We start from the raw sequence: 16674 nt of genomic DNA on the forward strand, positions 1-16674 counted from the left end.
ACCTTCCATTTTCAATAGAGGCTGTTGGGACCGGCTCTGCGGTGTAACAGCAGCGTGGAAGCTATAAGCTAATTCCAACAGAAGGAGAAGTAGCTTCATGGTAAAGCTACTATGTTCTCTGCTAAGCATGCAGCAAATAACTCATTTAAGTGCTACAGTTCCAAATATTTGCACACATGAAAGTTTAAAAGTTTTCTAAATTAATCCTAGCAGTTGTATATTGGACAATACATGAATCTGCTTTCTTGTGTTTTTCCTCCCTCCCTGCTTTTGTGCTTATGCATGTGCTTGCAAAACCACCTCATACATAATGCAGGGCAATAAACTGCGGCACGGAATGCCTGAGCAGCCTTGCCCACGTGTAAACAGCGGGAGAATCCATTACTCACAACGTATCCTTCCAATGCAATTCAAGCCTGACAAACATTAAACAATTTGAACCGCCTGCAGAAAGCGGCGCTGCCTTTCAAGTGCCTTTTAGGAAGCTCCTCATCAAGCTATTCTTCAAAAATGCTGGGCAGAATTAATGATTTCCGTTAGGTAAGTGCCTGTGTGCTGAAACAATGCTGAGGTAAAGCATTAAGCATTTTCTTGGGGAAGAGGGAACGTTGTTTCCCAGTTCCAACGTTTGTCTTGTTGCCTTGTTTAAAAGTGCCTCAATCGCAGCCGCTCTGTGCTGAGCGTGTGTACCTGGCCGCGGACGTTATCTAGCGTAACGGCACTGTTGGATTAGAATTTGAAACACAGCTTTTCCTTCTGCAAGGTGGCACAGTCTCATTTGTTTGTGCTCCATTTACATAACTGAAGAACAAATCCATTTTCTGTGAAAATAGATGTCTTATTTTGGAACATTTGAAACAATCAGCACCAGACCACGGGATATTTAACGCAAAGCATTTTTCTCCCCTACCAGCACAGATCATGGGTCACTCTACTAATAAAACCAGGCTCTACCCAGATAAGGTGAATTTAGAAACAGGATCACTACCTTTAAGCAAAATCTTTCTTCCATTTCCATTGACCAAAAAGTAAACACTGTGTAGAAAAAAGTGTTTGCCATTACAGCCTATCAGAATGTAAGTAGTTTACAGGAATAAGGAATGAATTATACTACTTTGAGACACAAAGTATTATCCCCTTTGGCTGTGATTAGCCCCGCGCACTCTGGTCTGCAGATTTGTATGGATGTGGCTGAGCAAACTGAGCTTCATCGCCTGGGCAGTCCCGGAGCAGCACGTGCTGGCTGGGAAACCCAATGAGTTGTTTCAGGACATTCTCAGCAGTGGAGATACCGGCAAGAAATTATGAATATTGCCTTTCCTTTTTGAATTTGGAACCGGGAAAATTTACCGGACTTTGAAAATGCAAACCCCTCAACCATTTCTAACCAGCCTTGTCCAAGTGTCTTTCCTAGAACTGCTGGCGCCAAGCCCCAGAGCTGCAATGAGCTGCAAGGACACGGCCTCTGCCAAACACACACCGCTGCTCCTGGTGGGGCTGACACCAGCGTAGAGAGCTTCTCGTAGTTCATGACAAGCTGCAAACCCCCCTCTGCAGTTATATGGATATGTTCTTTAGAAGGAGCTAGAAATGGATTGCTTCACATTGTGTCAGTTATCAACCCAGGGATAGGCGGGTAGAGCTGGATGAGACAGAGGGGATGAAAGCACAAAAGGAAAAAAAAAAACTCAACAGGCTAAAATGTTTGGACCATATCTATTTTCTGCTTGCATTTAGCTGTGAATATGCTGATTTGTGCTATGGAACTGTTTGTGCCTGGTGGGAATATCTACCAGGTAGCAATGAGGAGTTGACTCACAAAGTGCTATCTATGCTCGGTATAAAGCCTGGCCTTCTCGCAAAGGGATCTTTAGTAAATGACAAATAAAGCATTAACTGCCTGGAGGACTAGCCCCTCTGCCTCAGAATTTATGGCTTTTCAAGTTATTAGCTTTTTAATTAACACTGAAAGATCTGAAAGCACCTAACTGTATTGCACGGTAATTATATTAACAAATTACAGACATAGAAATTAAAATTCAGTTGCTCTAATATTCTATTTAGAAATGTGCAAATAGAGTTGATGTTTTGCTAATAAATGGTTCTCAGATGTTATGTTTCTAAATTAAAAGAGAAAATGTACCTTTATAGTATTCCTTTAAGTGCTTCTGCCCTCATTTGGAATTAATCAGCAAATACAAACAGCAATCCACGCTTTGGAAATAGGCCTTTCTTAACCTCACTCCAGTTATAACAATTGCCTGAATTACAAGCTCTATACGTATTAACATAGCAGTTTTACAACATGGTTCTGGAAATAGAATCATATAGCCAGTTTTGTTTTGTCTCCTTTTCTCTGCACACACGTGCACAAGGAAGGAATGAGAAGACTGTTTAATACTACTTAAGTGCTCGTTACATACACATTGAGAAATGCTATGTTTTCCCTTTCTAGCCAGCCAAACACACAAATTTGCTTTCTCCTACAAAAAATCTCTCCAAGGCAAGCAGGCGTGGCACTTGGCAATCCCTGCAATTAAGATGCCAAAGCAAATGTGCACCGTTTCGCAACAGGACCTATCCTCCAACTTCCTCGGTTTTGCAAATGGGAGAGCTCAGGATCATAGAAATCACAGAATCATAGAATAACCAGGTTGGAAGAGACCCACCAGATCGAGTCCAACCAGTCCTATCAAAAGGAATGCTTAAGAAGGGGAAGGAGGAGGAGAACAGCCTGTGCTGGCTGACGGATGGATGGAAACCAAACCTCCAAGCGTTGAGTCAATATTCAATGATAAATGCGTCGATAATTTATAGTGTCCAGCCACTGCATGGAAGTTAACACCAACCATTTTGTGGAGACCCAGAAAGAGCTTATGTATCCCTTAAAACTGGTATAAGGCTAATACTGCTGATTAATGAGGTGCTGTTTAAACAGTTTACAAGAACTATACTCTGCTTGAAGTAACCGCGAAGAGCTAAGTATTAGCATTTATTTCGTTTCACTGCCTGTGTGATGATACACAGCTACGCGAGAAGATTCCTGCCTTAAGGAGATTATATATAAAGTCGCATAACTTCAGAAAAGTTGTTCCTAGGTTACTCCAGTGTAACAGCAAAAGCAGACACAGACACATACTGTCATATAATCCAGATTTCCTGCTAAGTCTTTCCATATTGAAGTGATTGAAAAGCCTAAAAGAGCCAACACTGCTTCAGGAGCTTCAAAATGATCTGTTAGTTTGTTTTATCTCACACATAGTGGAAGGAGCAGTCTGAAGATTATGTTGTAACCAGATTACTAGAAGATTTATTATTAATTATTGCATAAAGAGACAGTGTTATGTGTGGTGCTGAGTGAAGCACAGCAGGGAGAGGTAATCCCTGCCTGAAGTATTTCACAGTATAAATACATAAATGGTATAACTGGCATAGAGACGCAGCAAAGAAACCTTCTGTTTTACAGATTACATTTATCTGCATCTTGGGAGACTGACTTCATGTGATTTGACACTGGTGTCCTCCTTGGAATTAGTGAGTCATTATTTATGATCGGTGCACACGTATGAAATGAACGACCCCCCCAACTCTTGCCATTAGAAACGTCAAAGTACTTGAAGAGGGAAAGGGGCTGTGGTTTTGTTACCCAGGCTCTGGACCAGTAATTTGTCTGCAGGAGATGCATAGAAGAAAGAGTGAGAGACATAGGGAAAGCCATCAGAGAGCATTTTGAGTCATTTCAGCATTCAGCTCCAGAAAACCCTGGGGAAAAAAAAAACCACCTGCGGAGCACCAGGTAAAAGAACAGGCAGAGGGCACAGGAAGGAAAACAGCAATTAAAAGAACTTGTCTGCATCCCTACTGAAACTTTAATAATGTGACTGAAACAACTCGCTTGGACTTGAGTGCTGCAACGTTCCAGCCTTTGCAGAAACCACTCAGGTTGGGTGAGAGGGCTGTGTTTATTCATAAACGATGATTTATGTGATAAATTGTGCACAGGGAACAACCTCTGTAAGCTAATGGTCCAATAAAGACATAGGCTTAACAAGGCTCTAATGTTAGCAACGTACACAAGACTCAGTGCCTGAAAAACACTGACAATCATGATTCAGTGGCTGGTGAGCCTACAGAACTGCCTCGGCTCAACTGCTATTAGTTAAGAAGATTTGTACTGCGTGCACTGGTGGAAAAGATCAGTGCATGATTTTTAAATTGCAGTTTTATTGCTGTGGAATAACCTAAGACTGAACAGAGCGACTAAAAAGTAACACAATGCCATGTATTCATTGAGAGCTGCCAGCTCCTGGAGCCTTCTCAGTAGCACAGCCTCCTGCAAGTAACCTGTTGGGCCCTACAATTTATTTTTTGGACCCAGTGCTCCCCTTATTTTTTATAAATTTGAGTAATTCCATACAGCTCTTTCATAGAATGTTTTTAATAGTATGACTAAGCAAGGTGTCATATAAAAAAAGCAAACAAGAGAAACAGGTTCTTGAAAGAAACGCTTGCCAGCTCTAACATCATTGCTTTCCAAAGAATTAAAGCAAGAATTAATTTATTTCTTTTTGTTTAAGGCCTTAACACACCCAGAAAACATCATCATGTTTCCCAGCAAAGTTGCAGAGTCCCCATTTCTGAAGAAATTGAAAACCCAGCTGGGAAGACCCTGAGCAACCTGCTCTGGTTGACCCTGCTCTGAACAGGGAATTGAACGAGTCAGTCACCAGAGGACCCTTATTTCTTGTTCCCTCAACCCACAGCTGGCCCCATGTCTAACCCCTGCTCCAGTCGTGTGTCATATTCCTGTGGCCGTTGCCCAGAAGTATTTTACCCTTTTTCCAGTTTCTTCAGGTCTAGGATGATACAGGGATAAATGGAGCTCTTGAGATACTACTACATCAAAATTTCTGCATGACCAGAAGCCATTAGACCAGTGACCTTCATCTGTCCTGGAAGAACCTGAAGACAATTACCTGCAACAGTCTCAATCTGCATTTAAGATACTTCAGCAATCCACTCTGAAAAGTATGGCTGTGAATGAACATGAATTATGCCGACTGAGATCTTGGTATTTAGAATATCACATCAGCAGTTCCCTTCCCTTGCAGAATCTGTAGATTCATTATAGGTTTTTTATGTCGTTTTTAAATGGCTGGAATTAGTCATTGATGTAGGCAGGATACCAGACTTCCTGGGTTTATGTTCTCATTAGGAACAGTCAGTCCTGAGCATCCCATTGGGGTGGTGATCCACATGGTGAGCTGCATGCAAAGTACGGTACCGTTTCCTAAGGACCTAATCAAAACTGTTTCGATCCCTCTGCTTTTCCCACCTCCCCAGTTCTTCCTTTCTACCCGCATCTTTCCTTTAACAGTCAAAGTCACAAGATACCTCCTCCAGTAAAGCTCAGCCGAGTGCTGCTGAGATTCATTAGTGACCATTTAGAATCCAGAGGGTTGGCCAGCTACAGGCTCAAGATAAAGACCTTAAATCTTAACAAATGCAATTTAAGCAAAACAGACTAAAAAAGAAGAATCAAGGTAAAAAAGCTGCTGTGAACTGTTCTCATGATCCCGTCCACACCCAAACACACAACCAGCAGTGGCTGAAATGAGTTTTGAAATTTTCCCCTTTGGACCTGAGTGCTCCCTTCGCCGCTTTTAATTATTACAGTTAAATGCAGAAAAGTTTTAACTCTAAGCTTTAAACAGCCTTTTAAAGATAACTTGAGGGAGTTGAGATCAGGAAAAGAAAGAATTAAATAAGCTCTCTGTCTTTTCCAATCTGCATTGCTTTTCCACCCTGTGCCCTGGCCTTTTATCCTCCTCTGTGTCTTTTCGAGAAGGTTCATTAATGAGCATCTTCAGAAAGAATAAGAAAAGAGGACAAATCATATGATTGCTCACAGATTGAAATGCACATCTACAGCTGGCCCAGCACTGAGGAGAGAAGGAACCCTGACAAGGTTGGGATTTGCATGTTGTTCGTGAAGGAAAACTATTTTGATGGTGTTTTGTTTTTCATTCAAGAGCCAACGTGAAAACTCACTCAGGATATTCTCTTTGATAACTATGTGAAAGGACTTTGCAAATCTGTGCCGGCTCTTGCCTTCCTGCTGAGAAGGTTCCCAAATGACACAAAATCCTATCAAGGATCTGAGTCAGCCCCTGGTTTCTGCAAACTCTGGGAGGTCCATGAGGACCTGGTACACATGGAACTCAATCCACAGGCTGCGCTGTAAGGCAATTAAATAAATGGTGCAGCTACACCTAAAGATCTGAACAGGGTCATAAACAGAGTAAAGGAACTCGGTTTCAGCTTCCCGTAGGCAGTGAATCAATCATTTATTTTTCTTTCTTTGCATCTTTTCTGAAGTTAAAGTTAATAAAAAGATAAGAGAAGAAAAAAGACCTGCACCTCTGTCTACTAAGCAGTGATATCTGGCTCTCAACAGCATTGCCTGAGCTCTTTTGTGCATCCCTCTCCTTGGGCATTTCCAGTATTTCATTCTGCGGATTCATTTTTACGTGGCAGGCTTTCTCAGGTGAGCTTTACGGAAGGCCATTATTTCCTACTCCAACTTTTTCAGAGCGTACTCTGGGAGAAGCTAAAAGCAGCCTTATAATTTCCCAGGCTGGCAGCGTTCCACTGCTTTATCTTTCAGCCAACCTAATAAGCCGGGAGTGAAAAGCAACGAGCAGGAGAGGAGACGCAGAACGAATCCAAAGGAAACAAAAAATCAATATACACACATGAAAACTCTTAATATATTATCAATTGAAAATAAAGGCTGTCATTCAGGACATGTACTTGCCATTCTTTTTCCAAAGGTGCAATCATGGACCAGAAATGCCAATGTCTGTCTTCAAAGGCCACTGTTAAAGATCTGTTACATGGCATCCAGCACACACCACCCAGTCACAAAGGAGTAAGGACACAATGAAAGATTTAACCAAACCCATCAAAATTTTAACTGACATTTACGTTGATCGCTGGAGCTAGTTCCAAAACCATAGCATCCACCGAGTATTGCAAAAAACACAAGCCTGTTTATTATTCTGGGACTAGAAATATATCAGCAGGCACGTTGTTAGAATTTGGATCACCATTCTGCCACCCATTAGTGAAATCATAAATATTTAGACGAGGTTATGCTATTTCGTGTGCAGAGGACATAAACATTCTAAACATTTCAGCTCGCGCTGCCATCATTAGGACAGTAATATTTTTACTCAAACCAACCATGTTTTCACCTAAATAGTTAAGCAAACAGCACTATGATATCTGCTTACCCTGCCAGTTAGGGAGGAAGTAGATATGATGCAGAAAATCTTATTTGGATCATACTCGGCCTGACCTTTTAAGGTTGCCTGCATTCTTATTTACTGCTTCTTGGATTTGCACAAATTAATCTATTTATCCTTGCTAAAAACATAAACGAAACCAAATTCATAAACACAGATTTATTTCCCCTGACTTTATCTGAAAGGGAAACATTTACTATTTCACTCCTGCCACTTAACGCCCGTCTGCCAAATGTATTTGCAGGAGGAAACACACAAATAAATAAACTACAGCCCCTTGTGGGCTCCTGTGTGGATCCTGACTCGGTACAACAATTTGTCGTGCTGAGGAAGTTTGTAGTCTGAGCACTGAGAAAACCAGCTCATGGTCTTCAAAAAACGTATCTACTTTAGCAAGACTACAGAAGGGTTGTTTAACTAGACTGAAGAGAAATCGAAGTTCAAATTCTCGGTACAATGATCGGCAGTCGTTCATAATCCCTCTTCACTGCCCCAAATCCCAGTTTTCTTTCAGTGTACTCCATTCTTTCCACTGATCTCATTAATTACTAAGTTCTTCCAGGCAGTGGCCCTCAGGAATTACTAATATATTATCCCGTACTGTATGTTATCAGGACGATGAATACAGTGGGGGTTTTTAGATGTGACTGTTCCAAAACTAAAGAAATAGGTAATTAATTGTTGAATCAAAGGACAGAAAACGTAGCAAATAAAATTTTGTAGGGCCTCTAACAATACACGGCTTGGTGCAGAGAGAGGCTCGGGCACCTGAAAGCCTGGGAGGAGGGCAGCGTGTCCTGTACAACGAGGTCTGTGTGCCTGCAGCTCCAATAGACAACACGCCTACTGTGTTGGATTAGCTGCTACGTATTCCATACGTGCTAACAGATCACAGAATCATTAAGGTTGGAAAAGACCTCTAAGCTCATTCAGTCCAACCATCAGCCCAACGCAACTGTGCCGGAAAGTGCCATGGCCCCATGCTTTTTGAACACCTTCAGGGAAGGAGACTCCACCACCACCAGATATTTTCTTTAAAACTCCTAAGAGGCTGCTTTATGTATTGCTATGAATATGTAGAGAGCACCACCTTTTCCCCATGACACATGCTTTAATGGAAAGCATGATTAGTCACAGAAAACAAAAATCACTAAAAGAACAGTGTAAGTAATTTCAGTAAAGTTAAACAAACCATGACCTCAGGTTTATAATTTGTAATTCAGAATAAACTGTTTGACATTTGTACGTTTACACCTGGTTTTCATAGCATAAATGTGATCAGAGTATTGTCCCATCTTTTTTTCTTAGGGAAATGATAAAACCCTAAAAAATCAAGATTATAACAGGCAACAGCAACAAAAGTCCCCAATTATTAGTTTTCTGGAGCAAAGGAGCTTTCTACCAAATTCTGCAGGATATATCAATTTTGACAAATGTCACTTCAAGAGAAACCAATAAGGCTGAAACATTTTGGTTGTAAGAGAGAAATAAGTCCTCTGTGTTTCTAAATGACATCTCCATTTATTTTTTTCTACTATTTATTGTATATCTAAATGTGAAAGCAAAAGGAGATGTTTCATTCTGAAACAATGTTTTAAAAAAAGAGGCATTTTCTGAAGTCTGTGATTTTGAGTGATGCTGACCAAACACTCTGTCATGCCTTACTACTCATCTGCCTGTTGTCTCTTTCTCTGTAAACCTTCTTATAGGCTTTTCAGTACAGAAAAAGTACCTATGTCTGCTGTGCTGTTTTGATTTTTGGACAGCTTTTTTCCCTGAGATAAGAATCTCATCCATTTACCCTATTCAAAAGGATGAGTTAATTACTGTTAATTTAATGTATTCTTTGGAGTGACAGACTTGCAAGATGGTTTTTCTTTTTTTTTTTTCCTCCTTGCTGTGCAATACATTCTGGCTTCCTCCGTCAGAGCCACAACATTAGGAGAGGATCTTAATAGGGTTTTAGAATGAGCAGCGTTCATAAGCATCAAGCGGGTTTGCACAAAAGGGAATATAAGTCTCTTTCTTGTCAAAACCTTGAAGTGTGCTGCTTCAGTATCTTTGACGATGAGAGAAAGGCAAAGAAAGACACAACTGATGGGAACTTTGATGATGCACGTTTGGTACCACAGCTTCCCCCAACTTGGCTTGGCTTTAGAGGCTCCACTTGTTTAGAGATTTGTTTTTTTTTCATAGAGAGAAGCACAAATCTGCACAGAGTTTCACTGCAACTGTTAGACAAAGTTTTAGATTGTCCTTATCAGGCGTAATCCCAGATGAGAAAACAAAGTAGAACATGAAAAGAATCTGATTACAACATTCCACGTGTCATGAAGGAAGCAGAAGTCTGCAGCTGTTGGCTTCTGTTTCAAAAGCACGCCAGGAGCACACTTATCAAAGCAACCTGTTTGAGGAGCAGGGAAGATAATTCCGTGAGGTGGCCTGTTCCTGCAGTGCCTCAGGATTTGCAGAAATTACAGGCAGTGTATTAAGAGATGCCCTGCAGAAGTGAGAGTCGCTGTAGAAAAACTACAGAGAGGTGGTCTAATATCATTAGTTCAGCCGGCTAAAATGACTTTAATTTTTATAAAATACAGCTCCAAATTCACTAGCAAGTGAAGTGGTTGAATCCCCCAGCGGTTATTCTTTCACCGCTGCCCAAACCTATCTCATGAGTCCCTGTTTGCAGCCCAGGGAACACACAGTTTCTTAGAAGCCTGACAGACTTAATAGCCTGGGAAGCTCAAAAACCTGATTACAGACACAAACCGGTCACGGACACTGTCCATTAGCCACACACGGTATTAGAAAATAGCCTGTCAAAATTCTATCAAAATCGGGGAGTGGAGGGTTAGGATGTGGGGGGACCTGTTTTAAGCTAAAAGAGGGAAGATTTCCATTAGATATTATGAAAAAATTGTTTACTGTGAGGTTGGGGAGGCCCTGGCCAAGGCTGCCCCATCCCTGGAGGGGTTCAAGGCCAGGTTGGATGGGGTTTGGAGCCCCTGATCCAGCAGGAGGTGTCCCTGCCCGTGGCAGGGGGTGGAACTGGATCATCTTTAAAGTCCCTTCCAACCCAAAACATTCTAGGATTCCATGAAGTTCAGCCTTCATTAAACATCTACATGTTTTGTTGTCATTCCTGTAGCACGCATTTGATTTGTATGGATCGACAAGGTAATCCGTACCTTCCAAAATCTTAATAATAGACAGCAGCTTTGGGAGCGGTACTGTGTGTGTGAACCAGAGCTGGACAGACGGAACTGAGAGAACCCACGACTGTATTTGCAGTGGGGAAACGCAATGTTTTCAGCTATCAGCAGTACCCAACGAGTGCACAGCCAGGTTAGGTCCCCATCTGATTGATACCTTCCTAAATGCCGCAGCCACCTCTTGACAGTCTGAGTTCCTGGCAGACTCCATTATGGGAAACTCCGTGAAAAAAGGGTGGTAGGGTCGCTCCATCAAACAAAACCAACAGTTAACTGCAGGGGTTTTTTTTTCTGAAAAATGCTTTCATGGTGATCTTTCCTTATCCATTTGATTAAAGTAGCCATATTCATCAGAATCGAGCATTAACTACCAGCTCATATTAACGGGAACAATTATTTTTTTGAAAACAACACTCATGTTATGGCTTCACAGAACTGTCTGTGGTGCATTCAACAAGTGTGCATTCAGGCTGATACTGACTGTATATTCCTGTTTTACTGCAGCTTTTGATTTGACAGTTGCTGGAAACTCTGCTGTTGATTTATTTATCTGTTGTACCCCTGCTGTTTTTTCAAAAGCGCTACTTCCACGGAGTTTCCAGGCAGTTCAATATAACCTGCCTCAATCAACTTCCCTATTTTCTTTTCTTCCTTTCAATAGTCCCAAAGTGCAAGGCACCCATTTTTCAACTTAGAACATTCTTTCAAGGAGTAATATATACTATTTTTTAAGAACACTATGCTGCTTTACCTGTAATGGGAGAGCTGGCTAGGGATGACTCCAGAGACTGCACAGCGATTACCCTCTTTCGGGTGGGGAGTCAGAAGCAACCTCAGCTGTACGAGGGTATTTATTACTCCCTTGCACACTCGTGTCCCTGCAGCTGTCGATGTTCAGAGAAGGGGATACCAAAAATGCTGCAATTTAGAAACCCAAGCTCGCAAACAAAAGCCAAGCAAATCAGCCATTTATAGCATGACTGTAGCATGAGAATATCTAATCTGTGTGGCACTTCCATTGCCTCCTGCAAATCTCAGTGCTATTCAGAACCGCACAATAACGACAGCGGGGCTGCTCACAAGTTTCCACCGAAACAATTTTAAAAGCCTAATTAGATATCCAACCACACAAAGATCCTGTGACCCATTACAGTAATTTAAGAATTATGGTAATTAAAAATTGCCCCGTTTAGCCTGCCAGAACAAAAGTTACAGACTACCAGGGACTATTATCCCATGACAGTTCATCCATGAATGGATGGCTTTTTCCTATTTTTTTTTTATTCAGGAAATGAGTAACAGTTAAGCAGGCAGAAATTTCTAAACTTGCAAGCTTTAACTTAATTCCTGTTAAGTCCACTGGATTTAAGAACAAGTTTAGGTCAAAGACCAAAATAGGCATTCGTGTAAACAAGTTCCTATGAGAAGGCAATTCTCAGCCTGCATGTAAAGAATAACTGGATTGTAATGCATCCCCATCCAAGTGACAACAATTTTTCAGCAAGGAGAACTAGTGTTGTTAAAAGAGCTGCTCCTCAACCCCAGTATTCTATAGTGCTTCATCAAAAATCACAGAAATCAAGAAGAAAAAAACTTTACATAAACTTTTCTTGGTATTTGGATCCATCACTTACATGAGGGAGAATCAAGTCTGATGAAAATAAATGAATATTTTTGGTGTGTGGCTGATTTTTTCTTTTCTTTTTCCTTTTCCTCATCAAAACTGCACACGCCTGACATTTCTATTAGGCTGCTGAATATTTGTGAAGTCAGAAGCATCAATTTTTCAGAGCTGACAGTTCAGTATATGATGCTTTTCAGTGTAAACAAATAGAAAATATTTTTATTGCCTCTTTACCCGGGAACCTCAAATGCCACTCCAGTTCCAGTAATTTTATCATAGATAGAATGTGGAAAGAGGATTTGCCTGAGATCCAGAATGTAACAATGAGAACAGGATGCTCGCTTTCTCATTTCACGCCTACCAGGACTTCCGTGCAAAGAGATATTTCTGATAAAAATCAGAATGTAGCCGCTTTTCTTTTCCTTCCCATCAATCGTGAGTTGAGTAACATCTTCATTGCAATAATTTACCTCACGTTTACATCTAATTGGTTTGTTCACAAGGCCACATAAAATAGCTAGAACACCAAAATGGGGAGCTTAGGGCAATTCAGCCACACGAGCACAGTTTTGTTTGCATGGTTTTTGTAATAAGCTCACCAAAACTCATAAGCTGCAGATGAGTTTAATTAAAGTCCATGGAGCAAAGAGATTAAGCACTTAAGAGTGCTGTCTTTGTGGCTCACAAAACTTGAAGAACACAAATCATTAAACTTTAATTTCCCTGAGATTATGTAACACTGGCATGGAAACACTTGGGCCTCACCTCATCCCATCTGTCTATAAGAATTTTTTATAGCGCTTTTCACTGCAGTAAAAAGCTGAACAAAATAAAGTCCAAACTTCCAGAGAAAACATGAAGCAGTCAGGGCCTTTTGCTACGGGACAGCGGTGGGGGGAGCCAACCTCCCTGCATCTCCCCTGCCCCCATGTAGCCTGAGCATAGAAATGCCAGTAACATTCCATTTGTGGCTCTTATATGATATCGGAGCCTTGATTTTAGATGGCATTTTGGTACTGTTCAGATCATTTATCAGGGTCCCTATCAGGGAGTGCAGGAATAGAATAAGCAGTAATGCTTTTAAGAGGAGAGATTTTGATTAGATCTTAGGGAGAGATGTTTGCCTGTGAGGGTGGGGAGGCTCTAGCCCAGCTAACTCAGGGAAGTGGTGGCTGCCCCATCCCTGGAGCTGCTTAAGATGAGGTTGGATGAGGCTTTGAGCAGCCTGGTCCAGTGGGAGGTGATCCCTGCCCACGGCAAAGGGTGGAACTGGATAGGCTTTTAGGTGCCTTCCAACCCAAACCATTCTACGGTTATTTGAAAATCACAGAATCACAGAATAACCAGGTTGGAAGAGACCCACCGGATCACCGAGTCCAACCGTTCCTACCAAACACTAAACCATGTCCCTCAGCACCTCGTCCACTCGTGCCTTAAACACCTCCAGGGAAGGTGACTCAACCACCTCCCTGGGCAGCCTGTTCCAGTGCCCAATGACCCTTTCTGTAAAGAATTTTTTCCTAACATCTAGCCTAAACCTCCCCTGGCGGAGCTTGAGGCCATTCCCTCTTGTCCTGTCCCCTGTCACTTGGGAGAAGAGGCCAGCACCCTCCTCTCTACAACGTCCTTTCAGGTAGTTGTAGAGAGCAATGAGGTCTCCCCTTAGCCTCCTCTTCTCCAGGCTAAACACCCCCAGCTCTCTCAGCCGCTCCTCATAAGGCCTGTTCTCCAGCCCTTTCACCAGCTTCGTTGCTCTTCTCTGGACTCTCTCCAGAGCCTCAACATCCTTCTTGTGGTGAGGGGCCCAGAACTGAGAAATGAGAGTGTTATGTGTGTTACTGTTGGTTCTTAACATTTTCTCCATCCAGCCTCCATCTAAACAGAGTGATATCTTGAGCCAGGGGCAGATTATTTTCTGCAAAGGCTAGAGGTGATTTTATGTCCCATGGCACAGTGCACAATGTTTTCTTCCACTGTTAATACTAGAGCATCTGGACCGTCAGCCTCTCCATCCCTGTGCCTCCTATACTGTCTCACACTGATTTTTCAGTGCGGGTACAGACAAACTCTTCCTTTTGTCTGGGCTCCAGTATTAGCAAGGAGCTTCTAACTTCCTAAACTAGCAAACCCCCATCACATTTCATTCTGCCTGGGAACTGCAGGCCGTGGGGAAAAGATACGGGACTCTCCGTGAACTACGGTCTTCCCAGAAGGAGAGGCAATTTGCTTTGGGACGAGTAGCCACGTGCAAGAAATGCAATGACAGCCTGTTTGTGGTCCAAGAGACCATGTCTTACGCTCTGGCATTTCCATGACACCAGTTTCTTCCAAACCAGCTGCTGAATTTCAACCTTGGACTTTCTGCCAGACATCATAAACGCAATACAAACCGGGATACCCTGCAGTGAGCCAGCCGTTCAAGACACACGCGCTACCTACACGCTGCCAAAGTCTTGTAACACCAGCCCTGGCAAAGATGATTTAGTCACATTCTTTGTTAAAACCTGGTCACCTTGCTCTGAGCTGGATTAGCTTTCTCCAGGTTTCGCTCACGTGCAAGCACTCTCACCCATTTCCCTTCCCTGTTATTCTTTCACATTTCTGAAATGAGAGGAAGGAGCAGCCAATTTCTTCATGGCTCATTTCTAACCTTTTAAAATGTTACCGTTTAAAGTATTTATAGGGTTTTACACTTGCCAGCAACCTTCAGAGTGAAACTAAGAAGTGTTATTTCTTCTTCCGAGAAAGTTACAGAGCCTGGGAGCCCCAAAATTCATTTTATTACACAGCGTGTTGACAAAATTACCTCAGAATTTCCCCTGAGGTGGCAAGGAAAATTAACTGAATTTGATACGACAAAAACATACTGTGTTTGTGAATTTCATATGCAAAATATCACTCACTGATGAGATACAAATTCTGCACTGTCATATCATATCAAGAGACCCTGTAGAAGATTAGTTCATTTATATCACACCTGGAAAGTTAATATTTCTACATTTAGGCCTCAAAATCACGTTTACCCAACACAGTTGTTTATCCTACGTGCAGTTTCGAGAGACCAGCAGAAGCGTTACTGGTCTCTGCTTTTTTTTGTCAAATTCTGACTTGTGTGCGAAAAGTCACATAACAGGTATCATAAAGAGCAAAAAACCCATTGTGTTTTAACCAATTTCAAGCACTTGCCTAATGTTAAACTAACCAGAAAGACCTCCCATCATCCTCCGGGAAAACTATGTTAAGAACCCAGGAAAAATGGTCATTTAATAGAATCATAGAGTGGTTTGGGTTGGAAGAGACCTCCAAGCCCATCCCGTTCCACCCCTGCCATGGGCAGGGACACCTCCCCTGGATCAGGGGCTCCCAGCCCCATCCAACCTGGCCTTGAACCCCTCCAGGGATGGGGCAGCCACCCCTGCTCTGGGCAGCCTGGGCCAGTCCTTAACATAGAGCCTTGATTTAAGGCATTTTTATACCTGTGCATTTGGAGCATCAACCAGCATGCACAAACCCATTGAATCATTTCCTTCCCCTTGCAGACTCCAGCTAACTCTCAGTACTGAGGCTTTTTCTGTCACATCAATCCCACCCAGACACCACCAGCTCCTTGCTGTGTCCCATGACTGACCTTCTTGTCAAGTCTCCCTCATCCTAGAGCATCAAGTCTGGCTTATTGAAAGAGATTTCTTCAGCTCCTGCCTAGTTCAGACTCACTTGTCTCTAGGGAATGGTTTATTGATACTTGTTACTGAGGATTAATAGAAACATGTCAAATAAGTGACAACCAGTGCTCACAGACAGGGGTTGTTGTATCCACTTTCAGTAAAAGCTTCATGCTAACTCCAGAAACAATATTTTCCCTTGAGCCTTGAAATCAGACCACAGGTCTGAAATCAGACAGACAGGCCCTCTGTCACAGTTTATTGCCAACCCTCCCCTTCTTTCTTTTTCGCATTAAAATATTCCTCTCCAACCGCTGTGATTTTCAGCGTGCTCTCCCACTACATGCACGATGTGCTGCATGTACAGCTCCACTACACAGGCTACGTAGGACGGCTCATTCATCTGGAAACTAAGCATTAACATCAGCGGTTCCTGCTGCTTAAAGCATTCATAACAGTAAATTACAGCTCAATAAAGAATCCAGCAAAATCCTTAAATAGAATGTTTTGAGCTTAAAGTTTAGTTTGGAATGAGCTTTCAGGATTCCTTTACTGTATGCACACAATAATTTATCTGCCCACTCTATTTCCATTCCCTTCTGTGCGCCTTCTCTTTTGGCTTGCTAATTAATCAATAAAGTTAATCACTCTCCTCTGTAAGGAACACAGAATGAATAAAAAGGTCACAGGCTCTTTTTGTTCTGTTTGAAATACAAAAAATGGCTTCTCGGTGGGCTCTAGAAACCCTACTTCTGTGCACCAAGCTCTGTACAAGTCAGGACTTCTAGTACTTGATTTGCAAGTGATTTTAGATACAGATCATAGAATCACTAGGTTGGAAAAGACCTCTTAGATCATCGAGTAGATAA

This window comes from Phaenicophaeus curvirostris, chromosome 19 (genome assembly GCF_032191515.1).
Source record: "Phaenicophaeus curvirostris isolate KB17595 chromosome 19, BPBGC_Pcur_1.0, whole genome shotgun sequence".
Lineage (NCBI taxonomy): Eukaryota > Metazoa > Chordata > Aves > Cuculiformes > Cuculidae > Phaenicophaeus > Phaenicophaeus curvirostris.